This window comes from Cupressus sempervirens, chromosome 9 (genome assembly GCF_028749045.1).
Source record: "Cupressus sempervirens isolate cs-2001-9-10 chromosome 9, ASM2874904v1, whole genome shotgun sequence".
NCBI lineage: Eukaryota > Viridiplantae > Streptophyta > Pinopsida > Cupressales > Cupressaceae > Cupressus > Cupressus sempervirens.
In genome coordinates, this window is record NC_143126.1 from 493,928,015 (window position 1) to 493,955,752 (window position 27,738).

The window sequence follows — 27,738 nt, forward strand, 5'->3', positions numbered from 1 at the left end:
GACTTTGCACATGATGACTTGTTGCATGCGAGGGATGTTAGTGAAGGGAAGTTTGATACTATTTCAAGTTCTTTTCATGCTAATCTTGCTAAAATTGGTTTCAATGTTTCATGTGATGAAGAGGAAAACAATGAAAGTTGTCAATCAGATTATAGATTTTATTTATATGCTAATTAGTCTTGTAAAGATAAGTCCAAGGTTTATTTTGACATTCAGTTAGATGAAGAAAATGATTGTGATCAGCATAGTTTAGATCAGCATTTTCAGAATAAGTTTTCATGCTTGGTAACTAATCAGTTGTTTGAAGAATGTGAAGATGTTTCAGTGAAAGATAAATCTGATTTAGTGAATGACATGATTGCAAGTAGGAAACAATTAGCTTTCACATACTCTTTGCAGCCGGAGACACAAGGTGAGTTGCAAGTTTTTGGTACATGCAACTTGGGGAACGGTGTAGAATATGAAGTTTTTGTGTTTTCGATTAGCATGAATGAATCATTGTTGGATTTTGATTCACAGTTTAGTTTGTGTAATCATGAGCATGCTGATGTTTTTTCTCATAGTGAGCATGATGATGAAATAATCTTTGAGTTTTATATGCACTACGAGAATGATGACAATTTTGTTTTGCCTAACGAAGTGATTGAAAGTGTTGATGTGTTGGGTGAAACAAAGGAGAATGAAAAGTGTAGTTTACCTCATGAGAATTTCAATGAGAATCAAGTATATAATAGAGGTAAAAGTTTTTGTAGAAGTTCAATTGCCTAGGGCCATCGTTTGTACATAGTAGGAGTAGTTTTCTTGCTTTCAATAAAGTTGTTCAAGAGAAGTTTTTGCTATCATAAGTGTGGTCTACTTCTTCCAAAGATCTAAATCCTTGCCATCCCTACAAGGGACATGCATCTCCAGATAGAGCCACTATTGGGACTCAAAATTAAAACCCCAATTTTGAGTACCATTGAAGAAATTAGGCCCTATAAATGATTTTTTATACACATGTACCCAGCTGTCCTTTTGAGGCCCATGAGGTGTTTAATGTTTCTAATACCTTGCATTTAGTGCATCTATATGTTTTATGAAGTTAAATTGTCATTCCGAGACATCTTGTGAAGTCCCGTTTTGAGCAATTGCCAATTCTACATTTTTACCTATGTCAATCAGTGACATGAGGCTATGTTTTCAATTGAATATCTTGCACCCATTTATGTCTCATGATTAGCCACTTTGGGATTGTTTAGTGTCCATAACCAAGAGCCTATGTTTCAGATTTTGAGTCATTTCAAATCCATTTTTCTAGGTTTTGAATCCCTCAAAGTTGATCTTTAATGTTGTCATGTTGATGCAATTTGTTCTAAATTCTGGGAAGCCCTATTTAACTTGTTATAATTTTAACCCAGTTGACTAGAATAAGAATATTCCTTTTTCGTTGCATTTTAGAGGTCAGAGACTTTTCATGTTTCAATTTTGAGCTTATGACAAATCCATTTGATCAGTTTTCAAATGTGATTCCAAATGCAATTTATAAAGTTTTGTTGGTGTCAAGAAGTGCAAATTTGTCAAAACACCTCTTTGTGATGTCATAACTTGAGATCTATGATAGGTGAGATTGAATGGATTATACCACTGTGTTTTACTCTAAAAATGCTTTAAGTGTGCCAATTTTTAAAACTTGATGAATCTATCTGCACACTTTCCTAGGTTAATTCCATTTGCAAAAAATGCTTTTCTGACATTGTTTCCAATCTGCAAAATCTAAGTAGCCCACTATGACCACTTGCCATATGTTCCCTATTATTTTTCATGAGCCCAAATCACAGATTTACACTCTCCTTGTGATAGTGAACCAATACCCAAGTTTTTGTTTTCCCAAGTGTCAGTTTTCCTAGTTTTTGAAGTCAAATCCAAACACAATTTAGTGTTTTCTGACATGTTTATGTGCAGGCAATTCTGAAAGGAAAACTTCAACATTCGATATCTTTTGACCCCAATGACATCATGAGATGAGACTTGACAGGGTAAGAGTATGCAAAACAGAGAATCAATGTGTCTGATTTTAGAGCCCTGTTAGGTGTTTGGATCAATTTTTAAAGCCAGCCGATAGGCCCTATTAGCTGAAAATTACAGTTTGCAAATTAATGATAAAATTTGATAGAGCAGTGATTGAATTTTTTTCCAGTCATATAATTTGTTTCAAGTTAGTGCCAAAGGGTGACTGAGTCATTTTTGTAGTTCAATTTTTTGGAAACAAAAAAAATTTAGCCAGACCCACTTTGGGACCTAACTAAATTCATCAGACTGATAGGATTAGATGTGTTTGAATAAGTCATAATGTTGTTGATTATACAAGAAAATTGGAAATGACTAACCTATTGCCATTCAGGATCCTAAGACAACTTTAGGATGAATGGGATACCAGGCTAGAGCATAGACGAGATGGATGATATGTATTGGATGATTTTGACCAAAGTAAAGACCATATTGTACCTGATCCCTAATGCAAAAGAAAGTAGATGGATAGTTAGTGGAAGCATTGAAAGAGGCTAAATATTGAGTGCATTAATCTCAAGTAGCAACTACATATATTTTGTATATGTATTCACAGTAAAAGGATTTTATTGAAGAGAAGTTTGAAGCAGTGGGCAAGTTTTTAAGTAGTGTTTTCCAAGGATAAAATGGAAAGCACTCAAAATGCCCCACATTTAAAGGATTGGGTCTCATGATAACTATAGGAGGACATGCATCAAATATGCCTTACTAATTTTGTGAAGAAGTAGGAGGAGCCTACATTGGAAGAAGCTTTACATTGGCTATGTTTCAATATTCCTGAACATGAACTCCCTCTGAAGTTCTCAAGTGGGGTCTCTGTTAGAGAACTTGAAGAAAAATCTCTTAATGTGATTTCAATTGTCCGTGTGGATTTGACACCTTCTCAAGTACCATTTGAAGAGAACAGAAAATCTTCTTCTATAATTTCTTTCAAATCAAACATAAATATAAGGGAGGAGCCACAAAATATACTACAAGCTGAGGGAGCAAATTGGATTCGGCATTACATGAGTCAACAGGATGAGGGGGAATCTGAAACTAGGACCAGTGATGAGGAGGATTACAACAATTCAGATTGGGAGATGTGGGCTAATTCGAGTGAAAGAATAAGGCACAAATAGAGTTGATATGTTATTGATCTAGCCACACATGTTGTATCTAATGCTACAGAGTTTCAGGTTGCTAGACAAGCAGCCATAGAAACTAAAGAAAAAGTGGGAAATCTGTTAACGAGGGGGATTTAGCAAAGTAGCCTAAAGTTGTTTTGCAAAAACAATGTTAGAAATGTGGATGGGGAGCTCCAAAGTATGAAAATATTCAAGAAGGGGAAATGCTTATTCATAGAGTTTGAACATTCTTCATCCAAAAATAGGGTAGGGAAAAAATAAGAAAGTTGGGGGACAATTAACCTTTCAGCTTTCAGATGAAGAAATTGTCTTCGAATCCATTGATTATGCTCAAAATGGAGTTGCAACATTGGCCTTGTTTCACTTATTTCCTAAGCTACCTCTATTTCAAATCCTTGCAGAACTTTATCGATCACTCTGTCTAAAGTGGCACATAGATGAAGGAACAAACAAACAAGGGGATGATGAAGGTCCTTATAGAGTGACTTTTGCCAAAACATTGATGAAAACTGATCAATCTTGTTCAAGATCCAAAGATGAGAAGATGGAAGAGCCTTATCATAATCAAGCTATTTTGGAGCATAGAAAAACAATTTTGACACATAGTTCAACTTCAGTGGATGAGGAGAGACTTATTTCTCAGAGAGAAGATGAAAGCTACTTTTTGAAGCAGGAACTGAAGAGGAAAATTAATATGGAAAACTACAAGGAATGGTAGGATTTTTCACAACCAGGAAGACATACTCTTTTTTGGAGATGATGGACATCAATTGGGGGGGGGGGAGAGGATTTGACATTTGAATGTAAAGTTGGAGTGTGTGTTCTGTAAATGACATGATTGCATAGAGGAAGGAGATGTCATCAAGTTTGCAAGGGAGTAACAAAACAAAAAAAGGGGAAGCTACTGCATGCAAAGGAGAAATTCCCGCATGAGAGGAAAAGCTTTTTTTTTTAATCCCACATTGCATATGCTTGGTGTTTTCTAAATTTTTAAATACTACCAAATGCAATAATGAAGTGTAAGACACAACACTTTTGAAGCCTCAGCCATGTGCATGGGTCCCAGTCGGCAGAAGAACAAATAAAACTTTGAGTCGACATAAAACACAAAAACTAATGATGTCAACATTATCAAGTGCCAAAAAAGCTAGAAATGTTCCATGTTGATATGGTGAGGCTTTCTGGCATGCAACATGGTGACCTGCCAGAAAGTGGAATCGCGAACTAGCGACCTCCTAGAAAGTGGAGATTCCGGCAAGCGACCCACTAGATAACTTGGAAACCCAGTGAAATAAGGTGTGCAGTGACTAGATGATGATGTTGTCAATGACTAAACCAACCACAAGGTGCCACATTGTATGGATTTTGAGGAAGGCTATGACATGGCAAGCAGATATCTCAAATGCATAGGATGTCGACACGTGGTGCATCTAAAAGCTATCACCATGTTGCCAAAGCAAAGATGCACACCAGTTAACGTAGTGACATGGAAACCCAATCAAAGGTTGACATGTGGCACTAACATGGTGGTGAAGTGGACGAGTCTGACAATGACATGTGGTAGAGGTTTTAGACGTGGCATGATTCCTAAGATACTGAGCTAGTGGTAGGTTATACGTGTCGCTATGTCACTGTCATTGATGATGTGGCAGAATGCTGACTAGGATAGTGACATAGCGACTGATGACATGGCATGCTAACATGGCATATAAGAGGAAGAACCAGATGCTGACACATGGCACCCAATTGGAGGGTCCAAATGGCTATGCATGAAATGAACCAATCAGGACTTGACACATGTTATGAGGGTGGTCAAACCAAGTTTCACCCAAATGGAATCTATGAGGAAAAATTCAAACAATATTAGAAAATATTTTTTTTTTTTAATTTCTCCCTTGGCTAAATGTGCAAATTTTTAAATAAATTTTGAATTGACCATATAGTTCAAACTTTATAAAGGGTAATTTTTTTGTAAAATGTTGTGCAAAGCCATGAACAAGAGCCTAAATTTCAAATGGCCATAACTAGGGTATTTTTTGCCCAAAATAAGCACTCCAATATATCATCAGAACTAGGAAGAGATGAGCTATCCATTTCTAAGGTTAGTTTTTGCATAGGTTCTCATCAGTTCAAGTTATAAGTAGATTTATGTTTTCTGGGGCATATCAACAGAATGGGCAATTTTCATCATGGAGCATCAAAATTGGCTAGGAGGTAGATATAAAAGATTGTTGAAGCCTGAATGTAAAAAAAATAACTTTGAAAAGATTATATCACATTCTAGAGCCATTTAACAAATTTTTTCCTTTGCTTTGATTTGAGATCTGACATCAAAAGGGGCTATTTTTCCATCAAGTTTCTAAATCACTTTATGCTTTTAAGAGGCAAAATTGATTAAAGATTTGACATCTAGTTATAAAGAGAGATTAGAGAGATTCTTTTCACTACTGGGAGAGGGAATTTCAAATGGACACATGTCATCTTTAGATTAGATCTGAGAATTCACTTCCTCCTATATCATTCTCTTTCTTTCTCATTGCATTGGTTCCAGTTTTTGGGAAGAAAAAGTTCCATTGTTGTGATACCATGAGGGGTTCCAGTTTTTCACTATGAGACCATTGGTTCCAATTTTTGATGTGTTTCCTTGACTATGCCACCAATTTCCTTCAACATAATTCTCTAATATGAATAGCAGTAGTGAAGATTATAGAGAAAGTTCAGATCTATTAGGTGTTTCATGTTTTGATTTCATTCATTTTGAATGTATTGTTTCAAGGAAATGAATACAAATGAGCAAGAATTTCTTTAGTTTCATTATGATTCTCATCTCCTACCTCAGTAATCTGTAGTCTTATGTGGTCTAAGGGAAAAGAACTAAGACCCATTTGCATCCCCTTAAGGTTGTACATCTGATATATTTTTCTGTTGGAACAAAGATCCAAGTCAATGCTTGATGTGTTTGACAGCGTTGCTGATTATTCGAGAAGGATATTTCATGAGAATGATATCTTGGTGAACATCAATGTCTGATTCACAAAGTGATAGGATAGATCTGATGTCTTGGTGCATGAAATATTTCATTGATATCATAGATGCATGCATTATATTCATGGAATTGCCCAATAGATAAGGCACTAATCAGCTACAAGATCAATTTATTCTTACTCCTACATATTTGGCATTTTTCTGAATTCAACATTATTAATCAAATGCTTTTCCCTTTCATGTTGAAGAGCTAAAAAGGATACCCTCACACAGCTTGTGCATTTAATAGAGTTCTAATTTTCTACTGCAATTCTTTGTTATTGCATAAGTATTAGGAGAAATAAGGGTTAAATCTACTTTGTTAGATTCAAGAATATGTTTTTGCACTGGTACCATATTAATTGAATCTAAGGTCCACCCACCTAGGTTTTGCAGAGCTTGAAGTAGAAGAAGGGTCAAGCCCTATAGTTGGCCCGATCTCTAAAATGATATGTCAAAGATGGGAGTTAGCTGCCCCTAGATGTGTCTTGTTCTCATCGAGGTAATTTGAAACCTGTAGCATTTCAAAACACCAACAGGTTCTTCTCCATTTTTGTTGTAGTGAACTCTTTATGCTACAGTAATATTGATACTCATCCTTCTAAGTGAACATATGGGTCACTACAAGTATACCTAGCACACTTCTATCTCAGGTTAAGAATGCAAGGGTCATTGAAGATAGAATACTTACTGGTTACTTAGCATAAGAAGGATCTCTTGTGTGTTTGGTGTGTCTTCATGTAAGAAACATTCTATTCATCCTAGCATTTATGCTCTAATGCTTATATTAACTTGCTACACTAAAAGGGACAAATGTTCTGGTCATTCTGGCTTATTGTGCCTCAAATGCTTACATTTAATCTTGACAAAACTAGAATATATGTCCTATTCATATTTCCATGATTGCAATGTCAGTGGGAATTGTATGACATATGGGGTTTTTCTATATGCTTAGTGATGATAATTGTCAAATCTTGGTAACTAGACCTTTGGTTGTATTTAGCCTAGGGTTGCATCTAGCCTAAGGTTGCATCTAGCATAGGGTTGTATTGCATAAGTACATGATTTGATTGAAAATCTACTTCCATCCTTCATGATGGGGGATTTTTGGCTTCTTCAAAGTATCATAGTTCTCCACGGCTACATAAGCATTCGGTTCTTTGGTTCGTCCTCTCAATCTTCATGGAATATCTACCATTATCAACAAATAGTACACTGCATGAGATGTTAGTCCATTTACTTTTTTGCATTTCATACATACTATCATAATTCAACTTATCTACACTATATTTATACACCATATCAAATGTGCATCCATATATCAAATCATATTTGCATTCATAAACCATAGCATAAACATCTCACATACATCAAGCTATAAAGACAGAAAGTGACACATGCAATGGTACTTGAATCAAAATCCCATATATATATATAAAGTCAAAAGAATACACTGGGGCAAAAATGGATACTACTCGAGTGCTATCAATCTAAAAAATGATACAAAATAGTGCTAGCACAATAATCAATACATAGCTAGATCAAAATTAGAGAAAACAAAGCTAACTCTCTCTGGCTCCCTCATCTCCCACTAGTGGAGGCAGAGGAGGAGGAGGCATGTATGGTCTCACTATAGGTCATGCTCCTCCGGACTCTCAAGCATAATATGAAAATTGAGGCACCTGCTTAGCCTCATATGGTACAACTACTGCATAAGCCTACAAAATAGTAAGCCACCCTAGCTAACTGCAACTAGATCTCATCCTACTACTACTTGGATCTCCTATCTGCTAGCTCTAACTACTCATTTAGCCCTTGGATTTTGTGCTCTCAGTCCGTGATCTAGGTGTCCCTCATAGCTACATGTACCTACAACTCTCCTAGTTGTTGTTGTGTGGTTTGTATCCACTCTCTATCTCTCCTTAGGGCCTCCTGAGTCTGTACCAGGATATCTCCACCATGGGCTCTTGTAGTAGGTTAATCTAGCATCTCCTTATCACCTTGCTCGGCCTGCTCTATTGGCTGCTCTGCCTCTATGCCTCTCCTCCGGTGGCTCCAAAGGAACCCATCTCTCCTTAGGGTCATCTCTGCCCTACAGCACTACTACTAGCACCTAGGTCTGCTCTCATCTACTGAGGTGGAATCTACACCTGGTGTACCCTGTGTCTCACTCCCTCCTATTGGGGTTGCTATGGTGGTACCTAGGGTGCCTATACTGGCTATTTGGGTGCGGCCATCCCCACTGGATCTATAAACCTAGGGAAAGGATGACTCAGAAAGTAAGCCTAATATGCAAGATTCAACCCCCCATCTACTACCACTAGTAGGTAGTTGCACTATGTTACAACCAAGATACGCACATCTATCAAGAAACAACTGGTGAAAATCACTTATATTGATGGCAACCTATGAGTGGGACCATAGGTATGAACTAGCTCATCGCACATGATGGTTGTGCACATAATTAGGTCCTCCTAAAAGATGGCTCTCAGTGTCTCTATGCCTACTCGTGGAATTGTATCACAAACCACCAATAATTCATGGAATGGTTTATGGAGTATCGTATAGATATCCTCTGGGGTGATCGTCATCTCCCCATCTGGAAAATGAAATGTGTTCATCTCTAAATGAAAACACTCTACTAGTGTAGTCAAAGGGTCATCATTCACCAACACTGGTGGAATCTAGAAAACATACAATAGGCCCAATCTGTCAATATGCTCCATGTCAGAATCATCAAGCTGATGCAACAAAGCTCTGTATGGCAAGTAATGGGATTGAAATCTAACATTGAGAAATGTAACCTGCACAAATGAAAACAACACACAAATGATCAATATCTGATCAATGAATAAGATGAACAAAAGCACAAAATTATGATGTGAAATTAAATTTCAAATGCTAAAACTTGCATTCTACACCAAAATTTTGTTCGATATCTCATGTTCTCATACAAGATTTCGCATCTTCATGGGAGGATGCATTTTCTCACATGAAGAATGACCAACCTATAAGCAAAAAATGACACAAAATTAGGGTTTTTCACATGAAATATGGGTATCCTCCACACGATAAAATCAACAAAGCCACGTGATGAAGTACCAGGCTGGCACTTATTCGTACGAAGAGCGATTGGGTTCGTGCAAGGAGAGACATCCTTATGCAAAATCCAATAGAATAAAATTTTAAAAACACCTAAAACATGCTAAATCATCTCAAAATGCATGAAAATCAAAGTACAAAGCAAGATTATCGCCTACTCACCAAAGGTCTATACTCTATCGACTGGTTGTGTCACTAAGAGCGCTTGAAACAATGTCTCTACACAGGGAACACCATTCTCTCCTTAGAGCTCTCTTCTCCACAAAAGACAAAAGCACAAATGATTTGAAAATGACCCTTTGGTCCCTTATATAGGCTTTGACCTAATTTTTCAAAGTGCTCCAATTTGCGCAAAAATCACCCCCTGGCTAATTTGGCTACTCTGAATCCATTTTCAAGATCAAATTCAAAATCTGACACACTTAAACAACTAAAAAATGCATTTTAAAATTTTGGGACTGACGCAATTGAACACTTGTCTAATACATTTTTCTGATACTTTATGAATCTTTCTGAATGCTGTCAAATCACATTTCTTGACATTTTTCAAAAAAATTAGAAAAAGTCAACTCAAGTCAACTTTGGTCAAACTTGGTCTTTTAGACCTCAAAATCACTTCAGATCAACTTCAAAATTTCTTCTGACCATTTTGATCTCTTCTACATTCTTCTGAATCTCACATTTCTTTAGTATCTTTGAATCTACTACTCTATATCACATTTCTAGTGTTGCATCTTTCTATTTCACTCTTGAGCGGGCAAGATGATTACATCATTGAATCTGAATTTCAACTCAATCTGAACTACATGTCCTCATCACTCAGGGCATCTTATCACTTGGGGCCCTAATATTAGCTAATCACATCTTCTAACATTTCTCATCAGAGTTCGATAGACAAGCATCAAGATAGACAATTTTAAATTTTGTGGTGAAAATTCTGAATTACTTTGATAGGGTTATCATCATAGTGTTCCCATTTATAGTTTAACCCTAACTAATTTGCATGATCTCCATTATCTTTCCCTAATCCTAGGCAATATAAGTGAGCAGGTTTCATTTTCCTAAGTACATTGTTTTCTATGATGTTATGATGGAGGGTTAGTAGAATATCGTAAGCAAGGGTGAAAACCATTTCCAATCTCACGATTAATGGTGTGTCATGTTATCATAGGAAAATTTTTGAGCTTTCCCAATTATATGATGTCCTTTGTTTCGTATGATCATGTAACATTTTATTCTTGTTGTGTTGTGGTCTTCTCCAATGTTGAAATAAAGGGTTCATCATGGCATTGGGAGCAGAGAATAAGGGCAGTTATGATCCTATGCTAAAGTTTTTATTGTCAGATCATGAAGTGAAAGAGGGAGGTCTACGATCTCTTGATGCTTGTCATATGATCGAGAAGTTTTGCTTTGAGGGCTAAGATGCTAGAATAGATTGAGATCATTTTTCAAGCATGTTGAAATCAATGCAACATAGATGTTAGTCTGTGCATATCAACTTATAAGATCTCCTTTTCTCATAATCACAATTCACCATTTGCAAAGAGAGAATTTGAGCTTTTCCTGTATTTTCTGAGCATTTTGAATTTTTTTTCAAAGCTTGTAAGAGACAAATTATTTTCAATTTTAGGTAATTCAGTTGCATATTCTCAAAGTGTTTGACCAAGAAGTGGAATAAATCCAAGCCTCATATATGGCAGTCTCAGAGACTTCAACTTCGAAGGGAGGTAAAACTAGACAGAGGAAGCCTATCAAATTTGTAGAAGAGTGGATTTTTTTTTTCCTAGGTTCTACTAATGCAAACTTTGTAGATTATTATGCCTTCTTCAACCCATATGTTGTGCAAAGATGCCAAGTACCCTAATGCTATAGGTTCTAATCTTTTATAGTTCTTCTATTGCAATAGGGAGAAGAAAATTCCTATTTGTAATCCATGGAAGAAGAATCTTGCCAAGTTAATTTTCCCAAAGGTTTTTGTGGATGTTGATTTGATGAAGGCCCTGCTTCAGTGTTACAACCCAACCACCAAGTCTTTTCACAGGAAGGATGGAACAGTTCTCTCTACTTTGGATCAAGAGTCTTTCATTGAGCCCTTTGGATTAACTAGTGCAATGGGTCAACTTGTAGATTTGAAGGATTTATAGAGGAGATTTGAGGCAAACACCAATGCTTTTACAAGAGCCTCATTGTTGCAACATATCTGTGGGGATTTGAATAAAGTGGGTGATTACCTAAAGAAAATTCAAAAAAATATGCCACTGGACAAATTCAAAAGCTATTTTGTCAAGACTATATATGGTCTCCACAAAGTTGTAGGAAAGGATAGGTCTGACGAGGTCTGGGGAGCAGAGTACATAATTGTCAAGGATGTGTAGGATTCTTACCATGCCTTTGAATATGACTATGTTAGTCATATATTAGATATAATGAAGGAGAACATTGCCAGGGCTCAAACTAGTAATATGAGAGAATTCACTTTCCCCTAATACTCCCTACTGATGCATTTGATCCTCTACAAGAACATAGGATATATCAGCTCTGACTTCATTGATCAAACTTATGATTTGAATGGAGATTTTCTATTATAGTTGTGGACACGGATATGGGATAACACTTATCATTTTTTTGATTTTGTGTCCTTTTTCAATAATTTTAGTGTTGTTATAATGAAAATGTTAGACTTGGGGTACTTTAGGGCCCCTAAAATTTTGAAAGGTCTTTTAAGACCAGCCCTGCTACCTGAGGAGAAAAGATTAGATCCTAATTGGAGGGATATTTTCTTGTTTCCTACCTTTTCTCTATTGAGAGTATATGGTTGTCCCCAGACACCCCATATTTTACCAAAGTTCATTCCTCTTAGGCTAGGAATAATTGAGTTTATTTGGCAATTGTTTATGGTGAATAGAGAGTATCAAGGCCCTAAGGTGCATAGGGGAACATTCTTGTGTAGATTTTTTAAGATTGGTGATTTTACCATTGGCAAGGAGGCCCTAGATTTTGTTCATTCTTTCCTATACCATTATAATTTGTGCATAGGCCCTTATATAATGAATGATTCTGAGGAATGGATGAGGGCAACACTAAAAGAAATGAGAAACTATGTATTGCCAAATTCGTAGGAGCTACCCCATGAAGACATCATCCCAAACATAGTAGCAGAAGGGGATGAGTCCTCACAACCAAGGAGAATGAGCATTGACTCTCAATCAATCAAGCAGGGAGGAGATGTAAGGATAGAGATCTTTAGAAATAGGATGAGCCATAGTGTTGATGTTTTAAAGAACATATCACAACAGGCTCACAATGTATTTGTTGCTTTACAATGTGTTGAGCAGTTTTGCAATGAGGCACTTCCATGGTTAACACCCACTTTTGGCATTTGGGGGCCCTATATTCAATTTTTAGATAGATTGATTTTATTGATGGCTAAAAAGCTAGACTTGCTAGATAATATTTTCACTGTAAAGGAGAGTCTAGAGATGGTAAAAGAATTAAGTGGCTTCTTTACTAGTAAATTGCAAGTTATACAAGGAAAATTAAAAATTTTGTATGATGGAATAGAACCTTGTATACCATCAATACTTGATGCTACCAATGTAGTAAGGGATTGGCAGGAGTGGTCAACTTCTTTTGATGACATTTTGACCCAGGAGACTACAGTAGCAGTTTTTGAAGATACCTATGATTTCCCTTTCCATACTTTGGTTGATTCTCTTTTCAAGGCAGAGATAAATTTGAATAAATTTATTGTTGAATCCAAGGCAATTATGGATGCCAGGTGGACCAAGGCCACTCAAGATCTGCAAGAGGTAAAGAATACCGACTAGCCCACCAAAAGAGAAATTTATGTTTGGGAAGCAGTGGGTGAAATAAAGGCTCTGCCTATAGGAGGTAGCTGAAATATTTTGCATACATGGGCAATAAAGTACATGAAGAAGAAAAGATCAATGATTCAACATTAATGCTTTTGTGCCATCCCAGCTACTTATCTTTTTTATCGATATTTTTTGAAGAATGTTTTATGTATTTATTGTGTACATCTTCCAAAAAGTTTTTATTTCCATTAAAATTTTGACATGTGTCCTCCTCTCATCTGTAGCTTGTTGCAATCCTTTATATGGATTTCCAAGATGAGAAGTTGAGGTGGGTTGTCTGTAGAATTTTCATATATGTCACATTATTATTTTGCAGTCCATCCAGAGTGTTATGTGGTTACTTGAATGAGTTTAGTTGTATGCATGTTTGAATGCTAAAAGGAAAACATTTTGGAAAAGTGGTTTCATCCCTATGTTGTATTTTGAGTTTTATCAGCAATATTGAAATAAAAATAGAAAGATTTATCGTTAATTATCATTATCTTTGAAGTTTTGTCTCTTTTTCATGTATCTATAGCTTTGGGACCAAATAGATAAGTCTTCTCTTTCGTTTAATGCAATCTAAGTGGTTGTATATCTCTTATTGATTGCTACTGATTTAAAGAATCAGGTAATTGCTTTCTATACTTGATAAGGTTTAGGGTTTATGAAAAGGATGAGGATCAGAATGAAACTAAAAGTTTAATGTTGACCCTTTTAATCACAAGTTGATTAAAAGGTCTAAATTGCTAATCTTTAACTCTATAGCCCAATGGATAAGGCACTGGCCCATCCTAAAGTTTGAAAGCACACTGAAACATTCAAATAACTACAGGACATTTACACAACAACAATATCAATTTCCCATTTTATGTATTGAAGAGATAAAAGTGTTGGTCATGGCTTGTTTGCTATTTCTTTCTTTGGTTGTAGTTAGCTACTATAATCAAGAATTTTGTTATCAAATTGTAGAAGATTATTGACCATTTCTGCTATAGGGGACAATCTTGCATAGAAAGAATATCAAATTAATGAGATAAATCCCTTAGGTTTTCTCACCTTGGTTTAGCATAACCCAAAGTGAAGTGAGTCCTGATGACTCTGTTGATGTTGGCATAGAATTGAGATTTAGCCTTGCTAAATATAGGATTTAGCTCATCCTTAGGCTTGTCCCTTTCTTTGTTTCTTTGTATCAAGTTTAAATCTATCTGATATGTTCCTTACAAGAAAGAACTCCAACAAAATGGTGACTTTGCTAAGGAGTTAAGAAGTTACTATCAAGTTGTGTTTTATAGAACATCAAGATCCATGTGTTTGGCTTCTTTTCTTGGCTTTATTTCATACTTTCCCATCATAGGGTGGTGACTCAACTCAAGGTTTTGTAGCTAGTGCTAAAAGGTTTAACAAAATCCAAAAATCAATGGCAAATAAAAAGAAGAATACATGTGCCTTTACTAAAAATCATCCTGAGATGCCACTATTAGCTAAACTACCTCCGAGGGTAAAAAGGAACCAAAATAAGAAGTCTAATTTTATTTCTACATGGGTCCCTAGAACCAATGCATCATCCCAATCATTATATCACCCTATGGAAGAAAAGGAGTTGTCCTCCAAAAGTACTAAGTTAGAGGAAGTTTCACTCTTGGGGGAAACTTTTTCAACCCCATTAAAGGTTTTCCAAGATAAAGATATGTCGCCTATGGGGGATTTTCCTTGTAGATCAAACATGGTGAATGAAATGAACCACATTTGGGGTTTTAGGGAAAACATAGAGATGGGTTTTAGTCCTAGACATGAACCATATGTAGCAAACCTTATAAACTTTGACCTAGTGGATTCTGAGGCTGCTACTACAGATCATGAGGAATTATTTCCAAAGCTTGCCCTCCTTAGAAAGAAAGTTGCAGATGAGGAAGCTGTTAGAGTAAATAATTAATTTACCAATTATTTATTCTATTTACTTAAGATTACTTAGGTTAATGCATTCATTAATTAGTTGTAGCTTAGGAGTTTTTTATAAGTTGTTGACAATACAAGAGTTTGTTCTCTCTAAGTCATAATTATCCTCTCACCTTGTTCAAGGACTTTCCACCTCATGTGGATGTATGCTTAGTTGTCACACTTATCTCCTAGCATCTTCTAGCTTGTTCTAGAAGATTCCTTGAGGCCTTTATAAGTGGTCTCTCCCTCATTGTATTTCACAACTCATATATCACTTCTTGCATATTGTAAATATATATTTTCTTGTGTTGCAATATCTTGTGGTCTCTCATGTCCATTTAGGGTTTTTCCCTAGCTCCACGCTCTTCTCTCATTGGCTTCCCTTTGACAAGTTTTCACATGCAAGTGATCTTGAGCATCTTTGGAGTTGGATTTCATCAACTCCAACATAGTATCAGAGCTTACCTGCTGCTGCTTTGTTGAAGGATTTTTGAAGTCGTGATTCGAAGACAAAAACCCTAGTTTGTTTGTGCATCTTTCTTCAAATCAGGGGGACAGTGATTCTTTAGAGCACATTGGGCCCAAACAGACATTGCCATTGGATCTGAAAGGTCATTTACAGTCAGGGTTCATATAAAACTTTTCATTTTTGGAGACAGAGCTCCAAGAGGCAAAAAAATTTAGTCCAGGCCCTTCCATACAGATTGTATGGATGATTTGCGCTTTAAAAAAAATAAAAAGGGAACGCAGGCCGCACCACCATGGCACTACCTAGCGACCACTATGGATCTTCCTGCACCCCACTCATGCTCTACCCACACTTGGCTACAATAGGCTGCACCTCCGTTGAGACACTTTGTCCCCACCTTCACCCATGTGGTGGCACCTTGGTTCTTTCCACCGACAACGCTTCGGCTTCCACCACCGTCGTGGGTCCTACTGCTCGATCTCTGCCAGAATGCTCCTCTCGGTCGATGTCTACTCTGATCCTACCACCTAACACAGTCAGCAAAGCCAGCAGGGATATTCTCCCTAGTCAAATTTTTGAGGCACAATCAACACATTCTACGCGTGACACGTGGCACTAGTGCCACATGGTACTTTTCCACGTGGACCCTACCATATCATCTTATCTGCCATGTGGCATCCAAATGGCACTGCCACATGGCTTCCTTTTTTTCCTTGATGGGTCGCAGGTCGTCAAATTTAATGATGTGCTCTATTGACATTAGCATGACATCATTGCATCTTAGCCCTTGCACCTCTCCAAGGTCAGTTTTGGACCTACCTTGTATTTTTTGGCCATAACTTGAGCATACAGAGGTATTTTTCCAATCTGAAAGAAGGGTCAAAAAGCTGGTTTTGAGACAGAGAAATTAGTGTAGATATTTTTAAGTTTTGATGCATTTTTGTTGCTCATTTTTTTAGTTGAAGTCTGAAGTTTTGTTTTTGACTCTGGCATGCATATCTTTTGCATCCCATGTCCATTTTTTGAAAACTTTATATTTTTCGAATACTGGTTTTGTCATCTTTTTAAAAATGTTGTCCTTTTCCTTAAATTTTGGCCCATGCTTTTTCTATCATATTTTTTGGCATTTTTGCTATATGGTAGACATCTTGAGTGTTTTAGGTCTGAGGATCATTTTCCTGGCACAGTTTCTTTTTTTTTAGGTTTTCCTATCTTTTGTGTCAGCTTTTTTCCTATTTTGATCATTGTAGACATAATTTTGAAGCACTTTTATGTATCACACTAAGATAAAGTGCCACTCTTACATTCCAGGGGTCGTGAACATTATTTTTGAGTCAGATGTACATGCACTATTTTCACAAAGCACCATGGCGGGATAGTTGTTTTCTATTTTAGGCATTCTCCCTTTGTCAAGTGAGTGTCCCTTCCACGACATTAGCCCCATGCAGCATCGTTGTGACTGTGTCTTTATAGGTGTTTGTACCTCTTCCTCTCTCGTCATTCTTGATTTTTCTGTAGGAGACTTTAGCCCACCTTCTCATTGCCTATCATCTCACTCCATCTGCATTAAAGGGGGGGGGTTATGCTATTGTTCTAATGCATCCTTGGTTCAATGGTTCATTAGTTTGAGCTATGTATTTAGTGGTTGATCCTATTTATAAGGCGATTGTAGTGGCTGGCTACCTATGCATTTCCGTGAGATGGATCATCTACCATATAGACATGCTCGATTCATGCCTTCTTCTTCCATGGACATTCTTTAGATCGGTAATTTTCTTTCTAATGGTAGATTTTGTAGCTTCTTCATGCTTTATTGATGCTCTTCATGATCACTCCTTGTTCCTATTTTAGGGGACATTTCCCTAGTTGGAGGCTTCTTCAGTTCTTCACTAGGTTCTTACCTCTTTTTGGGGGAGGGTTTTTCCCACGTGGTTTTCTCTCTTTCCCCATTTTCAGAGGTTGCATTTCTTTGCATTATACATGGGTACCTAACATGGCCTCGTTGCTGGGACCCATTCTACATTTTATCTTAGTTTTGTGAGCTTAAGGCATTTCCCTAAGTTGCACTTAAGGGGGGGTGTTAGAGTAAATAATTAATTTACTTATTATTTATTCTATTTACTTAAGCTTACTTAGGTTAATGAATTCATTAATTAGTTGTAGCCTAGGAGTTTTTTATAAGTTTTTGACAATATGAGAGTTTTTTCTCTCTAAGTCATACTTATCCTCTCACTTTGTTCAAGGACTTTCCACCTCATGTGGATGTATGCTTAGTTGTCACACTTATCTCCTAGCATCTTCTAGCTTGTTCTAGGAGAGTCCTTGAGGCCTTTATAAGTGGTCTCTCCCTCATTGTATTTCACAACTCATATATCACTTCTTGCATATTGTAAATATATATTTTCTTGTGGTCTCTCATGTCTATTTAGGGTTTTTCCTTAGCTCCATGCTCTTCTCTCCTTGGCTTCCCTTTGATAGGTTTTTGCATGCAGGTGATCTTGGGTGTCTTCAAAGTTGGATTTCATCAACTCAAATAGAAGCTAGACATATGCACTTAGAAAAAGAAAAGGAGAAAATTATTATGAATATTATTATTGAAAGAGATAATCTACCTAGGAGAATGGCTTCCTTGCAAGAGCAAAATAGGAGATTGGAAGAAAGATCTTCCAATCTACATTCTGACATCTTTGGAGATATGAGTGTTCTAAGAACTAATGTTCAAAGGCAAGAACAACTTATTAAAAAGAATCAGGCTCCTGTTATTACACAGGTTGAACCTTATAAGCCTTTGGAGACTACAATGGAGGAGACACATAGGAAGGACCTGGATAAAGGCAAGAAAAAGGTTGTTGGGATAAAAATCAATGAGCCACATCTCCCTAATAAACCCATTTCTCTTGTTATATCAAAGCTTGATTTAGATCTGGAGAAATCAAGAAAAGAAAAGGAAGATCTGACCAAGGAACTTGAAAGGGCAGAAAATTAAGCTCAAGTTGTTGAGGCTAGAAGAAAAATCCAATTCATAAAATCAAATTTTGCCTTCGTAGCTCAACTAGGTCAGCCTTCATAGGTTTTACCTACTATATCTAGTGTTGGTCCTTTCACAACAGGTCAAGGTGCCCCACTTCTAGCCCATTTTTCAACTTTTGCTACTACTGGCCATTTTCCCCTTCTCCAACTTCCCCAAAAAACTCAAATTCCTTTCCAAAGTTAGGCCATTTGGGCAAGTTCTTTAGGTATCCTAGTCTCCCAAAGAAAACCAATTCATATGGAGAGATACAAGTAGATGTATTTCTTAGATATCCCTAGTTTTCTTCATCCTATTCCAAATGGCCTTAGGGACAAAATTACTAAGTTTTCAAGAAATAATGCTATTACTGGTGAAGAGCATCTCAGAAAGTTCATTGATATGCTAAATGATTATGAGGTAGAACATGAAGATGTAGTGATGAAACTTTTTGTTCATTCACTAATTGAAGATGTTAGAGATTGGTTCAAAAGATTGTCTGATGATAGTATCAACTCATGGAGTGATCTTGAAACCCTATTCAAAGAACAATACGGTGACAAGACTAATGTTGGTTTCATGCTGAATGAATTCAATAATATCAAGAACCCAAATGAATCAGCTTTTGACTTCAATGTCGAGTTTCAAAAAGGTATGTATAAACTTTTCCAAGTAATGAGATTGAATGAGGATGTGTTTCTTACTACTTACTTCAATGGTTTTGATAGTAAGATGGCTTATGTCCTTAGGGATAAAGATCCAAAAACATTAAGGGATGCTTATACAATGGCTATTAATATTGAAAACAATACAAGAGCTATTGGAAAACTTGGAAAAAGAGATGACCCTAAACTTTTCAATCCTAGGGGGAAGAAAGATAATGAGAAACATGTTTTAGGAAAGAAACCTGAGGATGATACAATGCGAAATGTTCTAAGTTTTCTAAAGAAATTAAATCCCACAGGTTCCCAAGCAAACAAAAAAAATATCCCAGAGAAGCCTCCTTTTGATAATAATTTTAATAGACAACCTAGGATGCAAAATTATTCCTATACTACTCAGTGGAAGAATGGAAAGGAAATTACTAATCCCACACAAGGGAACATGGGAAAAGGAACACCAGACCCTTTGCAAAGAAACTTTGTAAATATGAGTGATGATGTCCCCTGGTGTCATGTTTTTCAATCACCACATTCCCCTGATTTTTGTGCTATGGCTTAGTCTTTTATTACAAATCAGAAAGTGCAAAATGATAAAGATGTAAATGATAAGGATCAAGAGGATATTACATGTAATATGATTCATCTTTGTGATAGTGATGGAGAATCAGATATTAATGAATCTAACCATGATGTTACAAACCGAAGAAATTTGTATCACACATATCACCAACAAGTGTTTTATGATAGTGAGGATCAAGATGAAAATATCATATGCAATGGTTTAGCTGCAATCAATCACATCAATTTGAGAAAACCTTCCAATGATGAAATTGATAGAATTACTTTTGAGTTAGTTGCACAAGTCCAGAGTGCTTACAATCTAATAAATAGAGTTGTAAATAGTGCCCCTGTGAAGTCATCTAGCATTTTCATCAAAGATAATATTGAGAAAATTTCTCATGGGAATAAGAAGAATCCTCCTGAGGTTCCTAAGATTAAGGAAAGTAAGAATAAGAAGTGGGTGTATATGAGCAATGTTAGTATGCTAATAGAAACCAAATTCAAATAAAGCTTCTACAAACTAAACAAAATTCATAAACTTCAAGATAGACTAAGATGAGCTCTCAATTGAGAATATGAGCCATTAATGGGCTCTCTCAATGAGAAGCTCTCTTGTTGAGTGGCTTTGTCTAAATAGATAGGATGTATGCTCAATATGCTTCCAAAGGCTTCAATGGATAATTGTGGATTTTTGGTGTGGATAGATGGCTTTAGTCTGGATTTGGCTCTCAAAATAGCATTATAACTTTACTTCATGGATTGTGTTATTTTGTAAAGGGGAAGGATCCAATTTATAGGCAAGAGGCTTGAGGGATTGAGGGCTAAGATGCAAGGATGGGAAAAAGCTTATGGAAGGCTCAGATTGCATGAGAGGAGAGCACATGGATTGTGCTTCCTTATAGCCAATCAAGGAGTGACACATGTCACATGGTGAGAGGATGGAGGAAAGGGCAAGGATGAGTCAACAAAGGAGGCTCAAGAGATAAAATCTTCATAAAGACCCTCATAATGACTTGTAAGAGCAATAAAAGGGCTTGTAAGAGTCATTTATGACCTAGTGGACTTCATAAAGTTTTATGGTTGAGATATTTTGAGGGTGATGAGAGCAAATTCGACTTGGACTTGATTAAGAAGGTTTTAAGCTTGTTTAGGCTTGTGGAAATGATTAGAGGATGGATTAGGATGGTTTAGGATTAGCTTAGGGATAGGCAAGTGGATGGCATTTAATGAGGGTGGGTGAAAGAGGAGATATTTGTTAACTTTGGCTTGGGTTAGGAAGTTTTAACTCATGTTTAGGGAATGTGACAAGTTTAGGAGGGGATTAGGATCAGTTTTAAAGACATCTTCTAGAAGAGTCTAGACTTTGGATGAGGATAAAGACTTTTTAGAATAGTCTAGAATTTCCTAGGATGAGGATGAAGACTTTCTAGAAGAGTCTAGAACTTCTTAGGGTGAGGATAAATTAGATTTTTAGGAAATAAATAAAGTTTTATTTATTTCAAGGGTTTGGGTTGAGGAGATATTTATTAAAACTTTTTTAATAAACATGAGGATTAATATTTAATCTTAATTAAATATTTTGAGTTGGGATTAGGGGTAGGAAATGATAGGATTAGCCTTTAATCAAAATTAAAGAAGGATTAGAAGATTTTGGAAGAGGTTATTGGTCATAAGGAAATTGGCCAAGTTTTGGGAAAAAAATAAATTTTTTATTTATTTTAGGATTTTTGGTCAATTTATTAATTAAATAATTAATAAATAAGGAAATAATGTTTAAATAAGATATAAACATTTTTGGGAGGGATTCCTTAATTAAATATTTTTAATTAAGATAAAGGGATTTAATGGCATAAAAATTAATTAATTAATTAAATAATTAATTAATTAATAAATGATGATGTCATCAGGAATTTTTCAGAAAATAAAATTACTTTATTTTCTAAAGGTTTTTTAGGTGTCTACATTTTGCCCCTCTTTGATGTGATGCCGCAAGTGGCATGGCATCAAAGATAAGAAAATAAGATGCCCAAAGCTAGAGCAGAAGAGGAGAGAATGGACTGTGAGATGCCCCCTCAAGAAGGTAGCGGGGAGAGAAAGCGAGGCTCGGTGGCTTCTTGAAAAAATACAAGAATCTGGGATGAGCAAGGAGACTTAGATTGGATTAAGAGAAGAGGTTTGGTTAGCTAAAACTCTCACTACGGGAGAATGATAAAGGGAGAATCAGAGGCACAAGAGGAAGCAAGCTTAAGATCTCAGGGACTGCAGAGGATGAAGGAGCGAAGCGCTATAAAAAAGAATCCAGGATAGGGAGATGGATGAGGGGATTATAAGGATGATGCAACAGGATTTCAAAGAGTTAGATTGGCAGAAGATGGGTTTTGGAGATCCCTAGGACTAGGATTGTGGATCTCGAAAGATGAGGCTTGGTGGGTTGATTTGGATTGGTGGATCCCTAAGACTAGGATTGTGGATCCCTAAAGCTAAGAGTGATGAGTGATTCAAAGAGATACTGATGCATCAACTGGGGTAGGAGAGATGGATGCTGGATATGGATGGGGGATAATGGAGATGAAGGAAAATCATTGAAGCTTTTTGAGCGGGGGGATACTTCAAAGAGAAGTACCACCATGTAGTTGAGCACTAGATTTGCTATAGGACTATTGGTTAATTGCCAAGGTTACCAAGAACATCAAGGCCTTTTCACCAACCATTCAAAGGACTGACAAACTAACTCAAAACAAAAACACAAGGATTTCCCCAGCATCACACATGAATCCTAGAGGAAGCAGCGTGGAAACGACACTGGAGAACCCACAAGCAGAAAAGAAAAAAAAATGAAAGACCTGATCAAGACCTTACGCTCTAATTGCTCCATTCGCAGCATACCATGATATGGAAGATCATGGAAACCTTGAGGAGGGAACAAGGAGATTGCTTGGAAAAGATACTTCAAGACCCAAAAGGGAAGATCCCAAATCAAAAGAAAGTGAAAATCCAAAAGAGAGCCATTTGCCAACGAGATGGGTAGGACAAGGTACTAACGGACCAAGATCAAACATGAGGAGAGCTATATCCTGCAAGGACCTATCGGAGAGCACCGAAGCTGGTGGATTTGGATGAGTGATGCGTCTGGCAAGATAAACTAAGAAAGATAACACTTTGGTGACAAGAAATCTAGCTAAAGGATGCGTTGGAATAGCTAACCAAGATGTGTGATGGGTGCAAGATGTTGATCAAGGATGAACTGACACGAACAATGGATAGATACAATGGTACTAAGCTAAAGAGGATGTACAAGTTGACAGACCAAGATATTTACAAGCTGAAGCTAACCAAGATAGTTACAAGCAGGCAAAAGCTCAGGATGATAGGATAGCGGGATGGTTCGATGTTGTGCAAGATGCGAAAGCTAAGGGTGGGGTGATAGTGAAAGATATGGATTTGGCAGGATACATCCAATGATGATGAGAGATTTTGTGACCAAGGATAGCTAGAGGAGCAGGATGAGATGGCTGGATAGGATGGTAGATAGCTAGGATTATGATGGATATAAAGAGATGACATTGGGTTTGCATGAGGATAGCCTAGAGCTAGATACCAATGACAAGGGAGGATGGACAAGACAAGATCTCCAAGGAATATAGTGCCCCCAATCAGAAGATAACATGCGGAAGGAGGTCTTATGATGGATGTGATAGGATTAAAGCTAGGATGGAAAAAGCTGAAGGGGCTAGGGAGATGGATGATAGCTGAGATGATTGGCTGAAGCTGCATAAGATTAGTGGATGGTGTGAGATGGAAGCTGGAGGATGGAGGATAGGTGGATAGATTGGAAGATGGAGGTGGATGTCAAGAGATGACCAAAAGCATGAGGGTGATAAGCTAAGCTGGGGATGGCGGGATTACGCATGACGCTTGTTTGCCAAGTTTTCATCATGGTACTTGTCCAAGGCGCTTGAATTGCCAAGTTTTCACTAGTGGACGATTTATTTTTCTTTTCTTTTTTGACTTTTTGACTTTGGACTTAGCTAGAATGATTTTGGCTTTCTTCAGCTATTTTGGCTTTTTTGGGATTTTTCACTCGCTGTTGGAATGTTCAATTTTGTTGCTAGTTGTTGGTACACCAGATGTATGATTTATGCAATAGATTGGATTAGATGGAGGGATGAAAAGGTTGGAAAGGAGCATGATATGGGGATGCTTGCAAGAGCAACATTGGCACATGTTGGAACGGGTGTGAAAAGAGCATATGGGGGATAGATGGTAGATGCAGGCGTGATGGAGGATTTGTGGAAGCATTCTTGGGGATATAGGCACCCAAGATGGAGTTAGGGGATGGGGGACATGAGTCACTAGATGGGGGATTAGCAATGGTGGATGCCATTATGCATTGGGTTTCAACTTTTTTCTTGGGGATCCACATGGTTTTGGATTTTCTTTTCATAGGCTTTTGCATTGTTTTGCATTCTTTGATTGGATTTTTCCTTTTTGGAGTATGTCTTTTAGAATAGACATATGATTGCCTAGGATGTGGATTTTTAGCTTTATGTATTTTGAAGTTGGCATTCACATTGTTGTGGTAAGCTTTGGGAAGATGGTTAGGAGAAGCTTTGTGAGATGGAGAGGATATGAAAGAGCATGTAGGGGGATGATGATGGATGATGTGCCCTAATATGTGCCTTTGTTGATCTTGCATAGAAATGGATGGAATGGGATTTTTATGATGGCTGATAGGAGGATGGAGGATGGTAGATTTTGGGACATAGGGACCCAAAATGGATTTAGCGGATGAAGGGGGGATATGGTAGGTTGTTTTGGGTTGAAAAGATGGTGGAGGGGGGATGACATAAGATTTCTTGAAGGAGTGATGGGAGGCTGGCATGGTGGGCTTGGAGATAGGCTTGGTTTGGGGGTGTGGTGTACCAACACCTTTAGATGGTGAGCCTTTGGATACATATCCAAGACCATGAAATCCTAGATTTTTTTGTGCAATAATAGGCTCTCTGATTCCTTGCTCTTGTGGTCCTAAACCTTGACCTTGATAATGCCATCGATTGAGCATTTGAACAAGCCGAGGAAACTTTTTGCTTGCAGAAAATGGTAGAAGTGATTTATTAGGTGTATTGCAATGGGGAGATACTGTTCTTAATTCTTCTGCTGAGAGAGGGCCACCATGGATGAATGTAAGTGAACCAAGATGGTAGATTATAGATGGTGGAATAGCTTGGATAGGTGGTAAGATGGAAGCATGGAGCGGGGGAGATGGAAGGATAGGATCTTGATGTAGATGGTGGGATGACAAGATATCTTGTAGTGGAGGAGATATGGCTTGAGGTTTTGGAGATGGAGGAGATGGTGACTGCACTATGGATGGAAGACATGGTACGATGATATCTTCATTTATGCTTTGGGGGATGTCAACATGCTTTTGGGCAAGATCTTGATAGGATTGGTTTGGAGTGGATGGTGCGATAGGAGGTGAAGGGATGGATTCTTCAAAGGCAGCAGATGGATAGATGGGAGATTCAGTAGTGGAGATGGGTGAGTAGAAGATGGATGCATAAGGGTCATTACGAGAGATTTGGGAAATGCTTGGAGGCGATGTGGATAGGATTTGGAGGGATTTGATAGGTGGTGGGATTTTGATGCTTGCGGGAAGTGGAAGGATTTTAAGCAATTGTATGGATGGTATGGGGATGATAGCTATGGGAGATGGAGGTGATATTATAGATGGGGAAGCTTCATCACTGACTACTTCACATGGTTGGATTAGATGACATAGCTTATCGACTGTTGGAGGCAACTTTTCTTGTATTTCCTCTAGGAGATTCCTTGGAGACTCGTGTGTCGAAGGTGGAGGTGGATTGACAGGAATAGCTAGTATGATGGGGGTGGAAGATTGGAAGCTTGGTTGATGGGGTGATGGAGGGGAAGCTGGAATATCAGATGGCATGACTAGATAGTTTGGAATAACTCTTGGATTTTGGGGGATGCTTGGGGGAATGTTTCTAAGGCTTTCAATATACCCGTCATAGTCAACAAGATTTTCATCATCATTGGAATAGGAGGTGGCAGGAGCAAGGACAATGCGACCAAACACATCATGATAGGATTGGTACTTCATGCTTTGATGACGAGTTTCATGGGGATGGGGTCTTGCGTATGGATGAACACGGAAGCTCATGGTTGGATTTGGGTTAAGCACAAATTTTGGATTGGCTGATGAAAGATTTCCTAGGGAGAGTCAAAATTGCATGACAGACCTAAGGAGGATTGGCTAGAGATTTTTGGTTGTCTTGTGGGTGGAAGACTTCAAGGGTATGCTGTCAAAAAGTGAGATTTTTGCTTTCCTATGTGCTGGATTTGGTGGTGGCTGTGTCAACTTGAGGATAGACTAATGATCCTATGGGCATGACATGAGATTGACCACTTGTGGATCCCAACCTTTAGCTCAAGGTGATGAGGGATGCAAGTGAAAAAGTTAGATTACCCTAGACAAAGCTCTGTCAAAGGGATAACCTTGGTGAGGCTGGTGGATTGGTTAGATTGATTGGATAGCAAATTCTAGCAGAATGACAACAACTCTCTAAAGGCTTGGGTGTGATTTTGGATTGGGTTGCTAGCTAGATGGGGGGATGATTTGGATGGACTTTGGATTTGGGATTGTTCTAAGGCAAAGAACTAGATAGATTCGGTTGCAACGGGGGAGCTTGGATGATTTTTTGATAAGGTAGTGACTATGCTAAGTATGCCTTGAGCTGGGAGATTTCTACTTCTCTGGGATTTTGACCAAAATTGGCAAACATTCATTCAAAAGCTATGAACAAATAAGCAGACAAAAGTTTTGAGTAAGCACGTCAAATACACCAACATCCTAGGAAGCTTTCTACAAGGATGAAATTTGGTTTAGCTAGGGAGTCCTCGATATATGCAAGGTACGTGAGGCCCAAATCCGTAGATGAAACCAAAAAGATGTCACACAGCCGAGAGGAGCGGTAACCCACTTCTCCTCTTTCACTTCTCAAGGGTATAAAGTTCCTTGAGGCTTAGCCCGAGTGACAAAATTTTGATCCCAAGAGAGGTGTCTTTGGATTCACCTCCCGATCTTTATACTCCGTCAGAATGCTGGAGTTGAGGTCGTCCCAAGGGGTGATGAAATCCCCAAGCAGGCCTCTTAAAAAGCTAAGACAAGATTTTGGATCCTAATCTTATGCACCCAAGATGGCCTCAAAAGACGACAAGGGGAGAGAAGACTTGGATGATCTTGGGCTAAAAAACACGCTTGTTCTTTTCCAATTGATGATTTAGATTTTGTAAGCTATGATTGAAGACACTCGTGATTAGGACATACAATGTTCATTCCAACTTGACAGCATCGTCAACATAATGAAAATCAAGAATTCGTCAGCATAAGAAATGCGAGCGTCATTAAAATGCATCAAAACCATGCAATGTTCATTGATTGTTAAGCATTCAAGATTGTGTTTAGCAACATGCATTCAAAGACAAGTGATTAAACATTCAAGTTTTTTCCTTTGAGCATTCAAGATTGAGATTTTGTGTGTTGTTTTAAGAACTTTGAAGTGCTTTGTTTTAACCTTAGATCATTAAAGATTGTTTTTGGACTCAAAAGTGAAAATAACTCTTTGGACTTTGGTTTTCATTCAAGATTTTGTGTTCTAGTTTGCATGTTTTAAGCCCAAAAATGATATTCTTAGATTGTTTTGATGCATGAAAAACCTAAGAAACATTCAAGATTTTGCAATAAGACATTTGTTTGGAACAAATAACAAAGCTTTTAGGACAATTTTTGGCAACCATTTAGGACTCTTAGTTTTCATGAGATTTTTTAAAAGAACTTTAGTGTGCACTTAGTGTTGATTTTGAACCTTTTGAAATGGAAACTTGAAGTTCTTTTTAAATTCCCAAAAATGAAGTGTTCCTA